Source organism: Acomys minous (genome assembly GCF_964271855.1).
Source record: "Acomys minous genome assembly, chromosome: 3".
Classification (NCBI taxonomy): Eukaryota; Metazoa; Chordata; class Mammalia; order Rodentia; family Muridae; genus Acomys; species Acomys minous.
The window spans coordinates 89,764,665-89,789,236 of record NC_140485.1 but is presented as its reverse complement, the minus strand read 5'-3'; positions in this window follow the sequence as shown (position 1 = coordinate 89,789,236).

Here is a 24,572-nt window from a genome sequence, read left to right as displayed (position 1 = left end):
TAGCTTTATTCCACTTAGGTCCATGGTAAGTATAAACAAACTTGCCTATATTTATGCCTATATCAGGATTTGTGGTGCCATCTGGAGTGGAGGCTTATCTGAAGCCATAAATCTGCTGCAAGGCTATCCTTAGTGAGGCGTCTGGAGGTCCACAAAGGTGTTTATTATAGCCATAAACTAACTTTAACTTTTAAACTTATTTGAATTAAACCAGGAAATCCATAATCAAGGATTAATTCATTTTAATAACCAACAGTACGTCTTCAACAAGATCCTGTAGGAAGTTTGCTCAATCAGAAATGGTCAATACCCAAAAAGTAACAGTTCACACCAATGCCAGATGTTTTTACTTTTTGGTTTTTTTGAGGCAGGGTTTCTCTTTGTAATCTTTGCTGTACTGGATGTGCTTTGTAGATGGGCTGGCCATGAGTGTATCCTGGATCTCCAGGACTCTCTTTGTAGACCAAGCTAGCTTTAGACTCATAGTGATCCACCTGCCTCTGTCTTCCTAGGTGCTGAGATTAAATTCATGTGCCATCATGCCCGGCTCTAATACCAAATTTTAGAGAGATACAACAAAACACAATTGACAGTGCAGTCAGAGATTGGAAGCAATTCTGGGGTACATCATGATACAGATCTTGCAAATACTGGATCACCTCCAACAATCTCTCATGTCTAATGGCTCCTGACAGCATGTCAGAGGCTGGAAGGAATTTGGGTGTCGTTCATGGTATAAGACCTTGCAAATACCAGATCACCACCTAGACAGCCCATATGCCCTGTGAGCTCCATTAACAGGGTGGCCCTTGGCATTTAAATGGCCAGCCAGGTTTCAGAAAAACTAAAAAGGATGAACTTATTCAGCAGTAAGTCTTGAAGGCTGAAATGTTTTAGGCTTATGTTAGCAGACAGAGGCTGGAAGTTGAAGCCTTCAAGGTCCAGGCTTGCAGAATATTAGGCTGTAGGGAAACTAGAAACTTCCAGGCTTAGCCGTAGAGATATTTAGATATAAATACTCTGGGTCCAGCCAAAGCCATATGTACTTAAACCTTGGTTATGGCTCTTATTCCTTGCCCTCATTTGAGGAAATAAAGGCTACATTTACATCTGATGCCTAATGTGAAGCTCAAACATAAAACCTTGGGATTAAGAGTAACATGCTATGTGGAAATCATGAGAAAAAGAAAAGTGTACTTTGGAATTGCTAAGAATTAGATTAAAAATAAATTTCCCAATTATAAAATGTGGGATAAAAAGAGATACTTACTCAAACTAAACTGTGGATATATATTTTATATAAGTATACAAATACTTATGTAAGTATACAAATACTAATGCCAATGGTACAGACTTAGTACATAATTAGCATTTACTTAAGATGAAAAATGCCTTCCATTTATGAGGTGGAAGGTAAGCAGAACAGAAGTAATGCCAATGTTTGCATCAGAACGTGAATAAAATCTAGCTATAACAGTGGGTCGAGCATGGGAATCTTAATCTCAGAGTTGTGGGTTCAGGCCTCATGTTAAGCAAGAGCTGTCATTCAGCCTCCATGTCTTGTAGGTCTGTCCAGTTGCTTCTTGCTTCCAGTTGAGAATGGTGAAACAAACAACAAGATCAAAGGATACAAGTTCAAGTTTCTTGCTAAGGGTCAGATTAGAGCACTCAGAGTGAGGCTCCTGGCCTGGGGCACTAAACCAAGTTTTGGTTCTTTTTAGGAGAGTTGGAAAGTGAGTTTTCCACAGAGTATTATTACAGTTCAGCTCTTTTAAAATGACATTGCACCTCTCTGAAGCCCCACAAGCCTGTGATGATACCAAAAGTGTTACAGCTCCTTGTATGAGATGCTGTCCTCAGCATGGTAAAGAAAGCAGGCAGACGTCTGAAACCCACTGGCAGGCAGGTCTAGTGAAAAGCAGGCCTGGAGAGTGCTTCGCTTAAGGTAAGCACCAAGCCAGTGGTAGTGTTGGAGCAGGCCCCAGCAGCTATAAAGGCATTTCTGCCATCACTGCTTGACCACAGGGTGTCCAGTGGTGGTTCTTTCTCCCAAGTCAGTGGAGTTTCTCATGGTCCCAGTGGAGGAATGATGAGCATGAGAGGGACCACAAACATGCCAATCAGCCTTTATTTATAAACTTTGGACAGTGAGGAGGGATTTTGAGGGTGAATGTATCTGATTCAACAAGGATAAGGGTGTCAGGATACTTAATCTACATATAGTGGTACAGTACCTCATTTATATACAGTCATATAGGGTTCCTATTACAAGAAAGATATAGTATTTATCTATCTTACAGATGAGGGAATAACTTCTAAGTGAGATTAATTGTCATTTGCTGGAGGCTAGGGTCTCCTCAGGATAGGGTTGGGTACTGCGAGGAATTCCCTGGGCTTGTTGAACAAGATCTTTATCAAGAAAGGGGCAGGCCTTTAATCTTCCTTGGGAGCTATGTGACACTCCTTAGAAAATCTAGGGTTACTGGATAAGGTGGAGTGAGAACCCTGCTAAGAAAAGGAAAACCACCTTCATAGACTGAGTGCAAAATGGCTATCTGGAGAAATCAAATTTCAACCTCATCCAGCAGTATCAGACATAAAGTGTCTACTTTACAAAGAAAGCATTATTATACCCATGCATGTGAAGCAAAAAACAAAGTATATGTAGCCTTTGGCAGTATTTGGGACCTTACAATGTACCCTCCATGAATAAAAATATGATTATTCTATCCTTAATTAAATTATTTGCATACAGTTTTTTTCTTGATGAGTTTTACATTAATGTGATATCTGGAACAAATCAAAAAAATTTAATATGAATGTCCATAAAGCTGCACCACACTGGCCAAACAGAATAAAATTAAATAAAAGGGGTAAAATAAGAGGCCAGTCAGCCTATCTGCAACCATTAGAAAACAATGGTTTTGTTAGAAATTAATAGTATGTATAAAAGGAAAAATATTTCTCATTAATTTTGTATTGGGGATTCAATTTCAGTTGAAGTTTTACAATTTGGGTTGAAAAAAATCGAAATGTCCTAAAGACAAACATGGTCTGAAATGACATAAGAAACGTCTCTGCCATTTTAAACTTTTTTAGAAACACTATATAAAATGAAACTAACTGATTGTAGCTTGAGTGACAATAAAGGACTAAAATCAGTTCTATAGGTAGAAAGTAAAGAAATAGTTAACAAAAATTAATACAGTAAAATTGAAGGCACTGATTAATATGAAACAAACTCATTACTAAGTATGAAATGTTTTATAATATATGTATGAATCCATTTATTCACAAGTAAACATAAATGTATTTTAAAGAAAATCTAATGTTCTTATTTATGAAAATATTACTTAATTTTAGCTGTACATTTTCATTTTTTAATTATCAGTGGAATAATGAGTATGAATATCACCAGTTGTTGTTGCACAGTAAAAAAAGAGTTTCTAATTATGGTTAACAATAAATGACACTGTGTTTCCTCACCCTTATTTATTTACAGAATGGGATCATGTGCCAATTTCTTAGGTTGCCTAAATACATTATAAAAATAACGATAAAAACTGTTCTCACATAGTTATGAAACTGAAAGGCATAAATCGAGGTATGTGCAGATATCTCCCATTCCAAAGGATCCCAGAAATTCTGGTTCCTGTTTTTCTATTATGAGTTTTTGGTTTTACTTAGTCCCTGACCCCAGATGCTAATCTCTTCTTAGCATCACATGGCCATATGGGTATGTGTAATTCCTTTATCAGTTTTTTCTAAAATAACTTAAATCTTTTGATTTAGGGGTGAATTTAAATCTGACCTTATCTTTTATTAAATCATATCTTTAAGAAATATTTTTCTCCATATAATACGTTCTAAAAGTCCAGGGTTTGGACTTAGGTAAACTCTTTGGGAGATGTTATTGCATTATTGAAATGTGTATATTCTCAGTAAAAATAAATGAGTGAATGCTTTGTGTCTTTGTTCTTGGTAGGATGGTGATAGGACTTAAAGCCCTATCAGTTTGCATAGATAAAAGAACTACATATCAGATATGACAGATGCTACAAAAATGCGTGTATTTCATCATCTTTCTGGGCAGTTGCAGTTGACTTGCCTTAGATGTATTCTTCTCAATACTGATGGTTCACGTTATGTCTTCCCACAAAAGAACTACTGAGCATTTTGCTACTTTAAATTAAGAAACATTCAGATTTTAACTGCAACAAAATCATGAATATGCCAACATTTTGTCTTGATGTCACAAATTTCCTTCCTTCTTCATTCAAATATGTAATGCAGAAAATTAACTATGATATCCCATATTTTCTCCTTCACAGCTCCTCAATTGCCTTTCAATAATTGTGCATGTTTTATGAAAATTTGTTCTTATATTTTATTAAAACAATTTGGAACTTTTTGAAAGAAATTACAAAATTGATATGTAAATATTCTTTTTTTTTTCTTTTTGGTTTTTTAAGGCAGAGTTTCTCTATGTAGCCTTAGCTATCCTGGAATCGCATTATAGATCTGGCTGGCCTCAAACTCACAGGGATCCACCTGCCTCTGCCTCCTGGGTGCTGGGATTAAAGGAGTGTGCCACCTCTGCTTGGCTGTATATATTCTTACATTTTAAATTTTCTATAAGAATTGAATGAAAGACTAGAAAAAATGTTCTCCAAATCACTTCATTTGAAAATTAAATTTGTGTATTTTCAAGTGTAATAATTCCTTTGATATATAATTCAAAGAAGTTTCTAAAATGCTGCAATATATATTTAGAACTGTTTTCAATTACACTTCAATGCATCGATTCATTCACTTGGTTCTGAAATGCCATTTTTACTTATGAGTTACTAGCTTTAACATTAAAAAGTGTTTTTAGCTATATTTATAAAGCCTTTTCATTTGCACAATAAGTCTTTTATATGACAACCTTTTCTCTTTGTAATGCCCAGCATCATTGTTTTGAATTGAGTGGATACTTTTTGGTGCCTCCGAGTTTCTTGGGTTTACAATCATTTTAGCAAATAGTTTTCATTATCTTTAAATGTTTCCTGCAGTATTTTTACCATTCTTTTTCTATTCATTTAAACATTTCTAAGAGTGATTATCATCTTTTATGTAGGATTATGTTTATTTCTTCTAAACAATAAAAATAAACAAAGTGTAGGGGTTGAAAGTATTCATATGCATGATGCCTGCTTTAATAATGGTCAGAAAATTCTACATATTATGTTCTTACTCATTGACTTAAAGTATAGCAATATACAATAATAAAAATGAAGAAACCTATTAAAATCACACAAAAATTATTTTTCGATTGTTATTGCTGTTTGAATTATATTTTCTTTCCTGAAAATTCAGGACTATGGCTGGTATTTGGGACCAGACAAACTTTGTACTATATGACATCTATGGTTAATTAGTCTCAGTAACAAAGCTCATCATCAGCAAATCTTTTACACTATGGGCCATGTGTTTATTCACTGAAAATATTGGGAAGAAAAAATAAATCCAGTTATTATGAGGTACTCAATATAGAGATAATTTTAAAACATCTCTCTCTCTCTCTCTCTCTCTCTCTCTCTGTGTGTGTGTGTGTGTGTGTGTGTGTGTGTGTGTGTGTGTGTGTTATACTTGTATAAACCCACATGTCTGCTCATAGGGTCGAACTATAGGCAAACAACTTTGGTATATAAGGAGTGAGTAGAATCTGTAATAAAAGATATTTGTAAGCAATAAAATATATTTTAATTTTATTTACTGATTTATTCTTTCTGTCTAAACAATTTGAAATAACATTTCCTTGAGATAAAAGAGAAATAAATTTGACATCATGGCTTCAAGATTAACTTATCTTATCTTAGAAAATGCAAATGCCAATATTTTGATTTAAAAATTATATTAAAGGCACACTTAAATTGAAATGTGTTATTTATAAAAGATCGGTCTATGATTTATTGCTCACTGCTATGGTTTTCTACGTGACCAAATCTATCAACTTTCAATAATGTTTTATGTTATATACCCAAAGGCCAATTTCATCAATCTAATGACCTTTGCTTTTGTAATGAAAAACTATATAAAATTTTAGTGAGAACTAATATGACAAGCTATTATCATATAAGTTATCTTGGAATTATTGAAATGGCTAAGAATAAAATAATTACTACTTACTTGAGCTGAAACTGAAGGAAAAGATCTGGAAGGAATCTTGTTCAACATGCTTCAACTCTGTCACATTTTGGTTAATATTATCTCCAGGGATTTTCAAAATTAAACCAAAATTCTTAAGTACATGAATGTGAGTTAAAAATACTTATATTAATATTTAATGAAAAACTTGAACTGAGAACATTAAATATTTGACAGTAATCACCTGCACATAGTAGATACTTTTCTTCCAACTTGATATCTGTTTTTTCTTTTCATTTATTCTTCTTTCATATTTTCATCCTAACTGCAGTTTTTCCTCCATATTCCAATGCTTCCTATATCCACAATATTTTACAGTTTTCAAAATGTACTATAAATGATTATATCTTAGTTTCTAACATCACATTCATAACAGTTCCATGGTAAAGAAGAGAAAGAAAACTTTAAACAAATAAAGAAATTCCCCCTTTTGTGTGCTTATTTTAGGCCTATATTTACTTGTCCTGTTAATATTTGCCACTTATTTCTTAAGAATTTTTTAAATGCCACAGAGGTAAAATTAGTAAATGTCTCTGATTTTAGAAAACCTTGTACAGGCAAGAATCTCATGGGGAAAGAAGAGGGACTAATAAAATCTACAGAAGTACTTCTCTAGCTAAATATTCCCTGATAATTGCTATTACTAAAGGCATTCCAGAAGATAGAAGACATGTGACATGTTTCTCCTTTAGAATAAGAGGAAGCATTTGAGAACAACGGATAACGTACAAGCTAAAGACAAAGCAAGTGCCAATGCAACGTCACCATGATGGGGTCATCACAATATTTTGTCAAATTCTGTTTGTAGAAATGAGCCACTATATCAATGATACACAATGAATGCTTTAAGAAGGACATGAACATAAAAGATCAGGGTCACTGGAAGTTATTGGAGAAGCAGCTAGCCACAGAGCTAGTGTTACCATTACTGATTTCACAAATGGAAACATGGTCATCAAAGAAGTCATTATGAGATGACATTTATGGTTGATGGGTAGGCATTAAATAAGTACATACAATAAAATGTTAGAGATAACATGAGAGGAGTGATCCAGGAAGCAGATATTTGACTTACAAATCACTGAGGGGGGTGAATGTGTGGAAAGATGGTTCAGTGTTTCAGAGCACTGACTGCTCTCTTAGCGGACACTGGTTCAATTCCCAGCACCCACATGGCAGCACACAATTGTCTATAACTCTAGTTCCAAGAGATCTAACACCTTCACACAGACATGTATGGAGTCAAAAGGCCAATGTACATAAAATAAAAAAGAAGTCACTGAGCATATTCTTGGCACTATACTATCTGTAACTGAGTCCATATAATCAGAGTCCACTGAAGCATGTTAATTATATCACAAAAGATACATATTTTATACACTTAAAAATTATGTGCTTCTTCTTTTTATCTGAAATGGGTAAAAATAGCCAAAAGTAAAATTTAAGTCAGTTTAGGGTTGTGAGAACACTAATCCTTTCTGTAGAAACATGTTGTATTTAATGATAATGGTCATGAACAGACAAGACAAGTATATTTAAATAGAAATATTATTCAGACTGAGTTATCTCAATGAGTATTTGGTTCAGAAAAAAAAAAGGGGGGGAATAAACCAGTACTACCCCAGGGCTTTGATAGTAATGCTTAGGTGGGATTAAGAGGAACTTTGGTAAGACAAAGAAGGTTGGAATGAGTAGAAATTTGTTCTAAATCTTTTCCTAAGTAATGGTATTGACATTGTTAAACTGCAAGGTGTTGCTTCTGGCTAGGAAGTGGCCTGGAAGACATGTGGTTAGTTGTATGAATCTGAGGTACAGATGACTATAGATCGATTTTCACACAAAAAAATGACTTAATTATAGCAACACAGATGTATGTATCCTGTAGAGAAATTTTCTGTCATAGAAGTTGTAGAGACTGTTGACAGCTATACTTAAATAGTAAAGCATCCTTCTGAGGCTTGAATGACTTCAACACTGGTTTGTGTTCTCTTTAATTATGAGTAAATAAATTATTAATCCCAATTATCTCATAACTCAAGTAAGACATTTATATGAAGAATAAAATAATTTTTCATTCTTTTGTGACAATGTTGTTTATTCTTTTGATGTCAAAGTATTCTGTTTCTAGAATTTAACATGCTTACTTGATTTTATCGCAGAGTAGAATATTTAATTTATAAATACACAGTATTTGTAGGTATTATATGATGCCTTTAAAAAAGTAAAATATATCTCTTAAATATGAGTACAAATCTATGACAAATATAACTTAATAACAATATAGGCCAGACAACAGTAATTTAAAATTGTATGCAATAAAATACAAAATAAAACTGATACTGATGGCTCAGGATTATAATCCCAGATATTGCAGAGTCTAAAACAAGAAGGTAGCTGGGTGTGGTGGCACAGAGCTTTATTGCCAGCACCCTGGAGGCAGAGGCAAGTTTATTGCTGTGAGTTAGAGGCCAGCCTGTTCTATAAAGCAAGTCATGGACATCCAAGGCTACCCAGAGAAACTCTGTCTGCAAAAACCAAAACATAAAATAAAATACATTAAAATAAAATAAAATAAAACAAGATCATGACCTCAAGGCCAGCATGAGCCTAAAAGTTATTAGAAAACCACTCTGGAAATTTTAGCTATTCTTTGACTCACAATTTTATTTTTAAAGGGTGAAGCAGCTGGAAATGAAGTTCTTCTGTAAAACAGGCGATTTTTCAGAATAATTTTAAGCCTCACACCCATAAAGAATAAATAACTTTAAAAAATATTAGTAGATAAGATATTGAGCCATTCTATCTTGACAAAAACAGCAGTGAGGTTAACAAATTAATTTTAATGGATTAATAATGACAGATATTTAATCAGTGTGTAAAGAAAACTAGACTCAGCTAAGTCCCAAGATGTAACAATAATAAAAACAATAGATTTGTGTATCAAGACGTTTATGTCTACATGAAGGATATGAGGTGGAATGCACCATGATTAATAGAAGTTGTTAGATAATAGGATCTAGGATGATACTGACAAAGCACCATGGCTTTAGAAGATAAATAACTGATCCATTTTCCCAAATCCCAGATACAGGACACATACGATTAAGGTGCCAACAGATTTGCTTTCTAAATTTACCCTCTGTCTTCCATTTTTTTCTACTCCAAAACCTCTCATACATTTCTCATTGCTGTCTTTCAGATTCATATATAACATGCTCTGTATAATTGTCTGAATATGTTTCAGGACTGATCATTTTATGATGTATAACCAACTGGCATACTTTTCCTTTGGGAAAAATATTTTTTGTATGTCCCACTATCCTCAATTGTCTGTAATTCTTATGGTAAGGATGAGATCTCATGGGCCTTTTCCTGTACACTTTAGCATATCTACTATTCATTGTCTTTCATCAGCTTATGTTTCAGACTGTGGTGTCAGCTCAGCAAATTTGAATACAGGTCACCCAGTAATGGCACAGAAAGCTCAAGGGAAAGGACAAAGCAGCCGCTGGTCATTTGTGCTAGTGTCATAATTCTGGATGGCTGGCAGCTCATGAACTCCCTGGGGTGAAAAGAGACAAGGCCTGAAAAACCACTAGCATCTCTAAGTTGTAGCACCAATCAGTCACCACAGTCAGAAACACTAGTGGATCTGATCTCAGGTCACACAGCAAATACACAGAATGTTTTGGGGTCCAAGCATGCCCTGGGCATGTTCTCCAACCAGAGATATCACAATGTAAAGAAGTAAGCATAAAAACACAAACAACAATCCCCAAGACCATTTGATACCACCAGAAACCCGGAGTCTCACCACTACAACAAGCCTTGGAAATACTACTACATCCAATACACAAGAGAAAGATTTCAAATCTGCTCATATGAAATATGATAGAGACCTTAAAACACAAAAAATAAATCCTTCAAGCTAGAACATAAATATCAAAAGAAAGAGGTTAAAGAATTGAACAGATCACTTAAGGAAACTACAATCATACAGGAGAAGGAAATAAATAAAGGGTTTCAAGATCTACAAATGGAGATAGAAGCATGAGGAAAACACAATCTGAGATAGTCCCAGAAATTGAAAACCTAGAGAAGTGGATGTGATCTACAGATGTAAACATTATCAATAGAATTCAAGAGATGGGAGAAATAATATCAGGGATAGAAGATATGACTGAAGAAATGCATGCAGCAGTCAAAGAAAATGTTAAATCTAAAAGGCTTCTGTCATAGAAACTGAGAAATCTGGAACATTATGAAAATAATAATCAAAACACTAAACATACAGAAAAAAGAAAGAATATTGAAAGCTGCAAAAGAAAAAGACCAAGTCACATATAAAGGCAATCTTATCAGAATTACGCCTGACTTCTCAAGAAAGACTATGAAATCCAGTAGGTCCTGGACAGATGTCATGAAGACACTAAGTGACCACAGATGGCAATGCAGTATCCTATAACCCAGCAAAATTTTCAACCACCATAGATGGAGAAAACAAGATATTCCACAACAAAAGCAAGGTCAAACAGTACTTAATAATAAATCCAGCTACAAAGAAAATAATAGAAGGCAAACTCAAACTGAAGTAGGGCAATTTTAACCAGGAAAACAAAGAAAATTATAACCCCACACCCACAAAAAAGAAAGGAAACTCACACACACACACAAACATATACACACACACACACACATACACACACTACCAAAACCAACATCAATCTGCTGCATAAAAAAAACACAGCTCAGCAATAAAGATAAAAATTACCTTAGAGAGATCCAAGATGGCGGTGAGCAGTGTGGACAGTGTTTGGAAGCTCCAGTGAACAATTCAGCGAATTGCACAGATTTCTGAGCCAGGAACACCAAGGTCCCCACACCATGGCAGCAAGAGTGCTCCATGGTTCAGAGGGACCAGGGTGAAGAGGACCAGCCCATGGGAGGAGCGCAGATTTTCGTGGATCAGAGCAGCAGCGGCAGAGACAGGAGCAGCAGCAGTGGCACCAGCGGCACCAGCGGTTGTGGCTGAGGTTTGCAGCTCAGAACCTTCCGGTGGAGGCGATTGGTGTGGTGGCCGATGGGAGTTGCTACAGGAGAGGGTACTCTGGACAGGATTTTGGTTGTGTAGTGCCTTGAGACCCAAACTTGACTCGGCGGACAGTTCAGACCCAGAGTACTGGGTTCAGCTTAGTGCGCTGTGCCATGGAGATGCTAGCTCAGCTCAGCAATGCTGCCCGAGGCACTAGCTCAGCGCAGAAACAGCTCTCCTGCTGTGACACAGGCTGGGTAGAGTGCTCAGTTCCACCCTAGGCCTAGCTCAGTGCAGCCGCAGTTCTCCTGCTGTGACACAGTCTGGGCAGAGCGCTCAGTTCCACCAGAGGCCATCCAAACCAGTGAAGCATCAGAGCTTCGAGCCTACGGAAATCGTGAGAAAACAAGTGAATATATCATCAGACTCCCTCCATCCAACTCTGTAAGCTACCCAACAAAAACACAGACGGCAAGATGTGTAAATGTCAGCATAAAAGCATACACACACACACAAAAAAAAACCAAAATAACATGGCATCTCCAGTTTCCAGTTATAACAAAGAAAACAACACAGAGAACTCAAATACAATGGAAATACAAGAAAATGACCTCTAATACTTGGTAATGAGGATGATAATGGAGAAACAAATAAAATTCATAAACAAATGCAGGAAGTTGCAGCCAAACAGGTAAGAGACATAAAAGAAGAACATAGAATGGAACTGGAAAATTTACAGGAAAATGCAAACAACCAGATGAAAGAAAAAAAAAAAACGTTTCAAGCTCAGAAGACCTGTAAAGTGGCAATGGAAGAAATTCAGGAATATACAAACAATCAGATGAAAAAAAATAAAAAAATCAGTTCAAGATCTGAAGATGAAAATGGATACAATGATGAATACACAGACAGAAGAAAAACGAGAATGTGAGACCTCAGAGAAGAAGGCGAGAAACACAGAGGGGAGCTTTTCTAACAGAATCCAAGAGATGGAAGAACGAATCACAGGTCTAGACGATACATTAGGTCTAGAAGCAACCATTAAAGAAAAAGCCAAATCTGGAAAACTCCTGACACAAAACATCCAAGAAATTAAGGACACCATGAAAAGAAGAAACCTGAGGATAATAGGCATTGAAGAAAGAAAGATATTAGACTCCAAGGCCCAGAAACAATTCTCAACAAATTCATAAAAGAAAACTTTCCCAATCTAAAGAAAGAGATGCCTATAAACATACAAGAGGCCTATAGAATATCAAACAGAATTGACCATAAAAGAAAAACTGCCCGTCACATAATAATGAAAACACAAAACATACAGAACAAATAAAAAATATTAAAAGCTGCAAGGGAAAAGGGCCAAATAACAATTAATGGCAAACCTATCAGAATTACACCCGACTTCTCAGCAGAGACCATCAAAGCCAGAAGGGCCTGGACAGAGATCCTGCAAACCCTAAGAGACCACAGATGCCAGGCCAGACTACTTTACCCAGCAAAACTATCAATAACCATTGATGGAGAAAACAAAATATTCCATGACAAAAACAAACTAAAACAGTACCTATCCACAAAACCAGCTTGACAGAAAGTACTAGAAGGAAAACTCCATTCCAAAGGGTCAAGCTACAACCAAAACTACTCAGGAAATAGATAACTATACCATGGCAAAAACACAACTATACAAATGCTCGACTGGAACCAACATCAAAATTAAGACTCTTAACAGTCACTGGTCATTAATATCTCTCAACATCAATGGTCTCAATTCTCCAATAAAAAGACACAGACTAACTGAATGAGTGCATAAACATGATCTAACATTCTTCTGCATTCAAGAAACACATCTTACCCATAAGGATAGGCATTTCCTCAGGGTAAAAGGTTGGAAAAAGTGTTCCAAGCAAATGGTCACAAGAAGCAAGCAGGTATAGCCATTTTAATATCAAGCAAAATAGACGTTCAATTAAAATTAATCAAAAGGGACGCAGAAGGACACTTCATACTCATCAAAGGTAAAGTCAACCAAGATGCCATCACAATTTTGGACATCTGTGCTCCCAATACAAGGGCACCCACAATTGTAAAAGATCTGCTAAAAAAGTTTAAACAACACATTGTTCCCAGTACAATAATAGTGGGATATTTCAACACCCCACTCTCACTGAAGGATAAATCATTGAAACAGAAACTAAGCCAAGGAATAACATCATTAACCAATGCCATGGGTCAAATGGATTTAACAGATATCTATAGAACCTTTCACCAAAACAAGAAAGAATATAATTTCTTCTCTGCACCCCATGGAACCTTCTCCAAAATTTATCATATAGTAGGTCACAAGGCAAAACTCCACAGATACAAGAGGATTGAAATAATACCTTGTATCCTATCAGATCACCATGCTCTTAGGCTGCAATTCAACAACAACAGAAATAACAAAAAGCCTACACATATGTGGAAACTAAATAACTCTCTGCTGAATGACACCTGGGGCAGGGAAGAAATAAAGAAAGAAATCAAGGAATTTCTGAAATTCAATGAAAATGAAAGAACAAAATATCCAAATGTGTAGGATACATTGAAATCAGTGCTAAGAGGAAATTCATAGCACTAAGTGCCTTTAAAAAGAAATTGGAAGGATCACACATAAGCACCTTAACAACACAACTGGAAGCCCTAAAAAAAAAAGAAGCAGAAACACCCAAAAGGAGTAGACATCTGGAAATAATCAAACTCAGGGGTGAAATTAACAAATTAGAAACTAAGAAAACAGTCCAAAGAATCAACAAAACCTAGAGCTGGTTCTTTGAGTAAATCAACAAAATAGATAGACCATTAGCCAAACTAACCAAAAGACAGAGAGACAGTATTGAAATCAACAAAATCAGAAATGAGAAGGGAGACATAACAACAGACACTGAAGAAATACAAAGAATCAAAAGATCCTACTTTGAAGGCATATATGCCACAAAATTTGAAAATCTAAGGGAAATGGACGATTTTCTTGATCAATTTCAATTGCCAAAGTTGAGTGAAGAACAGATAAACAAGCTAAATTGTCCCATTTCCCCTACAGAAACAGAAGCAATCATTGATAGCCTCCCAACCAAAAAAAAAAAAAAAAAAAAAAAAAAAAAAAAAAAAACCCAGGGCCAGATGGTTTTAGTGCAGAATTCTACCAGACTTCCCAGGGCCAGCTAGTACCAATATTCTTCAAGCTACTCCAAAAGATAGAAATGGATGGAACATTACCAAATTCATTCTATGTGGTCATAGTCTCATTGACACCTAAACCTTACAAAGACTCAATAAAGAAAGAGAATTTCAGATCGATTTCTCTTATGAACATCGATGCAAAAATACTAATTAAATACTCACAAAACGAATACAAGAACACATCAAAGATATCATTCATCATGACCAAGTAGGCTTCATTCCAGGCATGCAGGGATGGCTTAATATACGGAAATCCATCAATGTAATCCACCATATAAACAAACTGAAAATAAAAAAACCACATGATCATCTCTTTAGATGCAGAGAAAGCATTTGATAAAATCCAACACCCATTCATGTTTAAAGTTTTAGAGATATCGAGGATACAAGGCACTTTCCTCAACATAATAAAAGCTATATACAGCAAGCCAACAGCCAAAATAAAAGTAAATGGTGAGATACTCAAGGAAATTTCTTCTAAAATTGGGAACAAGGCAAGGCTGTCCACTCTCTCTATATCTCTTCAATATAGTCCTCGAAGTTCTAGTCAGAGCAATAAGACAACAAAAGGAGATCAAGGGTATCCAAATGGAAAAAGAGGAAGGCAAATTATCCCTAGTTGCAGATGATATGATAGTGTACGTAAGTGACCCTCAAAATTCCACCAGAGAACTCCTACAGCTGATAGACACCTTCAGCAAATTGGCTGGATACAAAATTAACTCAAAAAAGTCTGTAGCCTTCCTATACACAAATGACAAACTTGCAGAGGAAGAAACTACAAAACCACAACCTTCACATTAGCCACAAGCATTATAAAAATATTTAGGAGTTACTCTAACTAAGAAAGTGAAGGATTTGTTTGAAAAAATTTCAAAACTCTGAAGAAAGAGATTGAAGATGACACGAGAAAATGGGATGATCTTCCTTGCTCATGGACCAAGAGTATTAACATAATAAAAATGGCCATCCTACCAAAAGCAATCTACATATTCAATGCAATCCCTATCAAAATACCCACACAATTTTTTAAAGACATTGAAAGTTCAATTCTGAACTTCATATGGAAAAACAAAACACCCAGAATTGATAAAACAATCTTATACAATAAAAGGTGCTCCAGAGGAATCTCCATACCTGATCTCAAACTGTACTATAAAGCAATAGTAATTAAAACAGCATGGTACTAGCACAGCAATAGGCTGGTTGATCAGTGGAATCGAATCAAAGACCCAGATATGAATCCACACACATATGGTCACTTGATTTTTGACAAAGAAGCCAAATCCATTCAATGGAAAAAGGATAGCACCTTCAACAAATGGTGCTGATGTAACTAGATGTCTATGTGTAAAAAAATGCAACTGGACCCATATTTGTCACCTTGCACAAAACTCAAATCCAAGTGGATTAAAGACCTCAACATAAAACCAGAGACACTAAGTCAGTTAGAAGACAAAGTGGGGAAGAGCCTGGAACATATTGGCACAGGAGACAACTTCCTGAACAGAACACCAACAGCCCAGGCCTTAATGTCAACAATTAATAAATGGGACCTCATGAGGCTGAGAAGCTTCTGTAAGGCAGGAGACACTGTCAAGAGGACAAAGTGACAGCCTACAGACTGGGAAAAGATCTTCACCAACCCTACATCTGACAAAGGTCTAATATCCAAAATATATAAAGAACTCAAGAAATTAAATACCACCAAACCAAATAGCCCAATTGAGAAATGGGGCTTGGAACTAAACCGAAAATTCTCAACAGAGGAATATCAAATGGCTGAGAAACACTTAAAGAAATGCTCAACCTCCTTAGTTATCAAGGAAATGCAAATCAAAAGAATGCTGAGATTCTATATTATACCCATCAGAATGGCTAAGATCAAAAATCCAAGCGACACCACATGCTGGTGAGGATATGTGGAGAGAGTAACACTGCTTCATCGCTGGTGGGAATGCAAACTAGTACAGCCACTTTGGAAATCTATCTGTTGCTATCTCTGAAAACTGGGAATAGGGCTTCCTAAAGACCCAGCTATTCCACTCCTTGGAATATACCCAGAAGATGCTCCAGCATACAACAAGAAAATTTGCTCAACCATGTTCATAGCAGCCCTATTTATAATAGCCAGACCATGGAACCAGCCTAATTGTCCATCAGTAGAAGAATGGATAAAGAAATTGTTGTACGTATACACTATGGAATACTACACAGCTATAAAAAACAAGGAATTCCCGAAATTTATGGATAAATGGTTTGAGCAAGAAATGATCATAATGAGTGAGTTAAGAGAGAAGCAGAAAGACTCAAATGGTATATACTCACTTATGTCTGCATACTAGCCCAAGGGGCATGTCCCAGGAAAGCCTTCACTTCCCAGGAAACTGGCACAGAGGGGAGGACATCCTAATTAGATTCTACATGGGAGAATAGCAAAGTAGAAGGATCCAGAGGGTCCTAGAAACCTACAAGTAGAACATTATGATAGGCAGATGTTGTCCCAGGGGTCCCACTCAAACTAAGGCGCCAGTGAAGGACAATACAGGTGGTAAACTATACACCTTTACCCAGGTCTAGCCAATCGTCAGAACATTCTCCACAGTTGAGTGGAGAATGGGATATGACTTTCTCACATACTCTGCTGACTAACATTTGACCATGTCCCCTGTGAGGGGGAGACCTGGTGGCACTCAGAGGCAGGATAGCAGGTTACCAAGAAGAGACTTGATACCCTATGAAAATATACAGGGGGAGGTAATCCCCCTCAGGAACAGTCATAGGGGAGGGGAATAAGCGGAAAATGGGAGGGAAGCAAGAATGGGAGGATGCAAGGTATGATATAACCATTGATATATAACAAGAATAAATAAGTAAGTAAATAAATAAATAAATAAATAAATTACCTTCATGTAAAGTTATAAAAAAATTATTCCAAACAAACATATCAAACAAACAAGCTGGAATAACCATTGTAGTATCTAATAAAATAAGCTGTCAACCAAAACTAATCAAAAGAGATGGGGAAGGACACTCCATACTCATCAAAGGTAAAATATTCCAAGGCCATCTTAGTTCTGATCATCTGTGCCCCAAATACAGGAGCACCCACATTCATAAAAGAAACATTCCTAAAACTTAAATCACAATCAACCTCTATACATTAATAGAGGGAGACTTCAAAACTCCACTATCACCAATAGATAAACAATGATGGTGGAAATTAAGGGAAGGAACAACAAAACTAATGAAAGAATACCTCACGGAACCCTCTATAAAAATGACCATATACTTTGTCACACACACAAAAAACCCAACAGATACAAAAAGATTGAGAAATTCCCTTGCATCATATCAGACCTCCATGGACTAAAGCTAGAATTCAATAAAAACAGAAACAACAAAAAGCCTACAAACTCATGGAAATGGAACAACTTCTTACTTAATGATATATGGGTAAAAAAAAAATGAAATAAATAAATAAATAAATAAATAATTCTTAGAATTCAATGAAAGTGAAGGCACAATATAGTCAAACTCATGGGACATAGTAAAAACAGTGTAAGAAGAAAATTCATAGCATTAAGTACTTTTATAAGGCAACTGGAGAAAGCCCATACTATGAAGTTAACAACACACCTGGAAACACTAGAACAAAAATGATCAGACTCTACAAAGAGGAGTAGATGGCTGGAAATCATAAAACTCAGGGCTGAAATCAATAAATTAGAAATGAAGAGAACAACAAAAAGAATCAACAAAACCAAGAACTGGTTCTTTGAGAAAATCAACAAGATACACAAACCATTAGCCAAACTAACAGAAAGGCAAAGGGAGCGTATTCAAATCAACAAAATCAGAAATGAACAGAGAGACATAATAGATATTGAGGAAAATTAAATAATCATTAGGTTGTACTTCAAAAGCCTATATGCCATAAAATTTGAAAACCTAAACAAAATGGACAATTTTCTTGATAGATACCAACTACCAAAAATAAATTAAATCAGGTAAACAAACTAAATAGTCCTATATCTGCTAAAAAAAAATTGAGGCATTCATCAAAAGTCGTCCAACCAAATAAAGCACAGGGCATGATGGATTCAGCACAAAACTCTACCAGACCTTTAAAAAGAGCTAATATCAATTTTCTTTAACATATGCCACAAAATATAAACAGAAGGAACATTGCCAAACTCTTTCTATGAGTCCAGTCACCATAATACCTAAACCACAGAATGGTTCTACAAAGAAAGTGAATTTCAGACATATTTATCACATGAACATTGATGCAAAAATACTCAATAAAATACTTGCAAGTGCAATCCAAGAACAGATAAAAAAATTCATTCACCATGACCAAAAAGGCTTCATTCTAGGAATGCAAGAGTGGTTCTATATACAGAAATACATCAATGTAATCTATAATATAAGCAAATCAAAAGAAAAAATACCACATGATCATCTCTCTGATGTTGATAGAGTATTTTACAAAATCCAACATCCATGTATGTTGAAAGTCTTGGAGAAAGCAGAGATACAAGGCACATAACTCATTATAATAAAGACAATATACAGAAAGACTTTAGCCATTATCAAACTAAATGGGAGAACTTAAATCAATTCCACTGAAATCAGGGACAAGACAAGGCTGTGCCCTCTCTCCATATCTCTTTAATATAGGACTTAAAGTCCTAGCTAGTGCAATATGATCAAGGGGATTAAAATAGGAAAGGAAGAAGTCATACTATCACTATTAGTGGGGAACTTAGTAGAATATATAAGTAGCCCTAAAAATTCTACCAAAGAATGCCGGAAGCCTGATAAACACATTCAGCAAAGTGGCTGGATAAAAAAATCAACTAAAAAATATGTAGTCCTGCTGTACACAAATGACAAATGGGCTGAGAAAAAAATTACACAAACTACACACTTCACAAAAGCCACAAATGGTATAAAGTATCTTGGTATAACTCTAACCAGGCAAGTGAAAGAGTTATATGAAAAAAATTTAAATCTCTAAAGAAAGCAATTGAAGAAGACATCAGAAGATGGAAATATATCCCATGTTCACGGATCAGGAGAATTCACATAGTAAAAATGGCCATCTCCCAAAGAGAATTTATAGATTCAGTGCAACTCCCATCAAAATTCAAAGATATGTCTTTACAGACCTTACAAGATCAGTTCTCAACTTCATATAGAAAAACAAAAGTCCCAGAATAGATAAAAGAATCATGTACAATAAAGCTCTTCTGGAGGAATCCCCGTTGTGAGTCTCAAGCTTTATGATAGAGGAACAGTATTAAAATAGCATGGCACTGACATGGAAATATTATTCTTAATCAATGGAATTGAATAGAAGATGCAGGAATAAATCCACACACCTATTGGCATTTTATTTTTGAATAAAGAAGTCAAATTCATACAATGGAAAAAAAGATAGCATCTTCAACAAATGGTGCTGGTCTAACTGGATGACTACATGTGGAAAAATGCAGACACATTTTTATTAACATGCACAAAGGTAAAGTCCATAATTGAAGATCTCAACTTAAAACTGGACACTATAAATCTGTTTGAAGAAAAGCTGTGGAAGAGCATTGAACTCATTGGCACAGGAGACAACTTACTGAACAGAACAACAACAGCTTAAGCTCTAAGATCAACAATTAATAAATGGGATCTCAGAAAACTGAAAGGCAAAGAAACAGTCAATATAAAAAAATTACAGCCTACATACTGGGAAATTTTCTTCACCAACACTACATCCAACAAATGGCTAATATCTAAAATTTACAAATAACTGAAAAAATTAAGCACAACTAAGACAAATATTGTAATTAAAAATGGGGAACAGGGCTAAACAGAGAAATCACAACAGAGGAATATCGAATGGCTGAGAAACACTTAAAGAAATGTTCAACATCCCTAGTCATCAGGAAAGTGCAAATAAAAACAACTCTGAGATCCCAACTTACACCTATCCGAATAGCTAAGATCATATATTCAAATGACAGGACATGATGATGAGCATGTGGAGAAAGAACAATCCTGCATTGCTGGATGGAATGTAAACTTATACAAAAACTTTGAAAATCAATCTGGTGCAATCTGAGGAAACTTGGAATAATTCTACCTGAAGTCCCAGTCATACCACACCTGGAGAATACCCTGAAGATATTTCTCTATACAGCAAGGACATTAGATCAACTATGTACATTGTAGCCTTATTCATAATAACCAGAATATAGTAATAACCTAGATATCCCTCCACCAAAGAATATATAAAGAAACTATGGTACATTTACATGATGGAATACTATTCAGCTATCAAAAACAAGGAATTTTGAAATTTGGAGGCAAATGGATGGAACTACAGACAATTGTCTTAAGTGAGTTAACCCAGACCCACAAAGACACACATGGTATATAATCCTTCATAAGCAGATATTAGCTGCTTAGGACAGGATAAACATATTACAATATGGAGGCTGATGCACCAACAAAGGACCATGAATGTGGAGCTAGACCCTTTGCTCATATGTAGGAGACAGGCACTATGGCCTCCTTGTGGCTTCCTCAGTATTGGGAGTAGGGATTTTTTTTGTTTGTTGTCTTGTGCTACAGGTGCTTATTTTAATTGTGGGTTGGTTATAATTTATTATTGGTCTTAGAGAGAAAACAAGATTGGACTCAGGGATGTCTCTCTTTTCCTTTAGCTTTCATTCATAGGTATGGAGATAGGGGTCAAAAATAAAGAAGGGGGTAGATAGAAATACATAGGAATGACAGAACAAAAAGTAGTAGATTATTCAGTCTACTCAATTTAATGCTCTAATTGTTACTCACAAATAAAGTTATTTTTAACACATTAGTACAAAATTTTTATATTAATGCAAAGTAAGTTTAATTTTGATACATTTGTATAGAATTCAAATTTAAGATTATTCTTCACACATTATATATATTTCTACTCTAAAATTGTATACATCCAACTCAATTATAATAAAAGGTTTACTTTCAATACTTTGAAATTGGTATTGCAGGCTGTTTAGGATAATTAACTAAAAAAATCTAATTAGTGTTTGATCAATTTATGGTCATATTAATTACTAGTCTTTATTTATCACAGGAATATACATCCTAAGTTTAAGAAATAGATATGATTTTATAGACATATTAGGTAAAATAGTTAGGTAAGCTCTTTGAAAACCTCAGAGACCTACAGACTATGACATTTAAAGACATTTTTATTATTTTAAAGATTATTTGACAACAAGATAGGTTAACTACTGGTAATACCCAGCCTACCTCAAAGAAGATGATGTGCATCAAAGAACCTCCATATAGACATGGCTTCAAATGTGGCAATCAAGCCATTGGACAAAATGTCCTTTTTTTTTTTTTTTTTTTTTTTTTTTTTTTTTTTTTTACCACAGACAGAATTCTGCCTAAAAATGGGGAAGCTTGGATGCAGGCAGAGTTAACTGCCAAACTCTGCCAAGACAGGGTAAGCAAGTCCTCAATAACTCTTGCTTCACAAATATGAATGTCTGATATACTGGGCCAGAAAGGTGAAGAAGATTCTCCAATGTTCTAGAGTTATATAGTTCTATGAGACTGTTGAGGTAGCAAACTGTCATTTTTTTCACTTTGGAAGCTGCTAACATGCACTTCCTGTTTACTCAGGTAATTAAGTTTTATTCTTACACAAGCACTGATGGGGTTGAAAACTAGATAGATTAGTCTTACAACTAAGCTTCATTGTTTAGGGGTTCAGATAATTTTAGGTTTACATAGATGTCATAAGTTGATAGAGATGAGATATAATATCTATTCTGATTTTATCTATTTACATTCAGAATTTTAGACTCAACAAGATAGGACAGATGTATTCTTCAAGACTACCAAATACAAACAGCCAAAATTTTATGAATGAAAAAAATATATAATTTATTATTGTTTCATGATTCTTCCTGCTGTATGTAGTTTTTATTTATGTGTAATAATATAAAAGTATATGTTAAAAATAATTTTAAAAAACTGAAGCCATAAAATGACTACTAATGACATTCTGCTGTATGAAAAGAACAGTGCCTTGCTCAGCCATCATCAGAGAACCTTCCTCCTAAAGCAAATAAGAACAAATACATAGACCAACAGCCAGACTATGTACAGAGTGAGAGACCTTGGAACATTTTACCATCAGATTCTTGCCCTCAACACGCAATGAATCTTTGCATAAGAGGAGGCAGAAAGAGTATAGGAGCAACAGATGATGAGTAAACCAGGGAAAGAAAGCTTTCAAAACAGTAGGATTAAGACACACATGGACTCACAAAAATTCTGGCAGCCTGCAAAGCCTGTATAATTGGATACTAGCTCTGAGAGAGGAAATAGATACAAACCTCCAACATTACCCAGAAGTTATATTCAACTGATAACTACTTACCAATGAAAAATTAGCTTTATTCAGCAGAGCTTCGCTGGAGATACAAACCACTTTTAAGGCAGGCTCTATAACCAATAGATAAATGATCATCAGACAATAAAATCAGTGAAGTTTTTGGAAGTTCTTTGTTGAATAACCCTTTGCCATGGTACCATTTTGACCTCACAAGTCCTTTCCTCTTTTGTGTTTTTATTATATTTGTGTATGAAAAAACATTTGTGTATCTGCATGTATATGTGTTTTTAATGCATTCCTTTCGTTCTTTTTATCCTGTTTTTATTGTTGTTTGTTTTGTTTAGTTCTTTTGCATTTTATTTTTATTCTATCTCATTTTTATTACTGTTCTTTAAATATTTGTTTATTTTCTAAAAAGTGATCTACAAAAGGTATAAATTAGAATGGGAAAGGAAGTGGAGAGAATCTCAGAAGAGCTAGGGAAGGAAAAATGATCATCAGAATACAGTGAATGAAAAATCTATTTTCAATTTAAAAAAAGGAAAAATTAAGTAATTGGGACTTTATCTAAATTTTAGAAATAAGAATATTATGACATAACCAAAGATAAACACTAAAACTAATTCTTGGGAGAAAAATGGCCCAGTAAATAAGAGTAATTGTTCCACAAACACTAGGACTTAAGTCTGAATGTCTAGAACACTTGTCAGTATTTAATGGCAGAGACTAGAGATTCCAAGTTTTCCTAGCTAGTCACCTTAGTTAAAACAACAAACTTCTTTATACATGTTTCTCTTCCTCTTCTTTTGATGTATTGGTATGGGATTACTTATTTCTTGTATTTTCAAAGGTGTAGTTACTATTTTTTTTATATTGGAGGGTTTTTTTTCTAGAGCCTTCTTCAGAGATTGACTTGTAGAAAGGTATTTCCTATATTTGGTTTTACCATTGTCTCATATAAATAAATGCAAGAACAGTAGAGATTGACACCTAGTATACTACACTGCCTCCTCATGTGTGTATTTGCAGACTCATGTACAAGCAGCACACTCACACCCACATAATGAACATATCTAGATATAAATAATAATTAAAACTAAACCCATTTGAATATTAGCAAAAAACTATAAACACAAAAGCTGAAAGTATAAAGCCCTTAAAATACTTAAATGAAATAAATATGTATTAATAGAACAAGCCATGTATAAATTATTGGCTATTGATTATTCCTTAACAACTTTTAATTGAGATGTTGACTGGTCAAAGAGTATAAGATTCATATTCACTGTTAGGTCCAAATCTGGTACCCCAAATGGTAGGGCTGGGGACAATGTCCTAAACAGAAGGACTCCAACTAAGTATGCAGAGGATTGTTAGTAGGTAAGCAGAAGACTAAATTCATAATTCCTCAAGAATTTTATAAGGCAGCTTTCTGCTAACCAGGAAAATTACTACGCCATTATTCAATCCAGAGCAAGGTCATCTAGTTCCTGGTTTACCAACATAGCCAGTGTGTAAATATATCTTTTATTCCTAAGATTGTGACTGTGTCTCAGAGACTTACTGCAGAATAAGCATCCCATTTCTATCACTTTCTGAATTCTGCGTGTCTGGTTCAACTCAACTCATGTGGCCCAAATTCCTCTCCATGATGAGTGACTCAATCTGGCTTCTCTTGGCTCCTCACTGAATTGCTCTGCTTGGCCTCAACTTAAGTCTAAA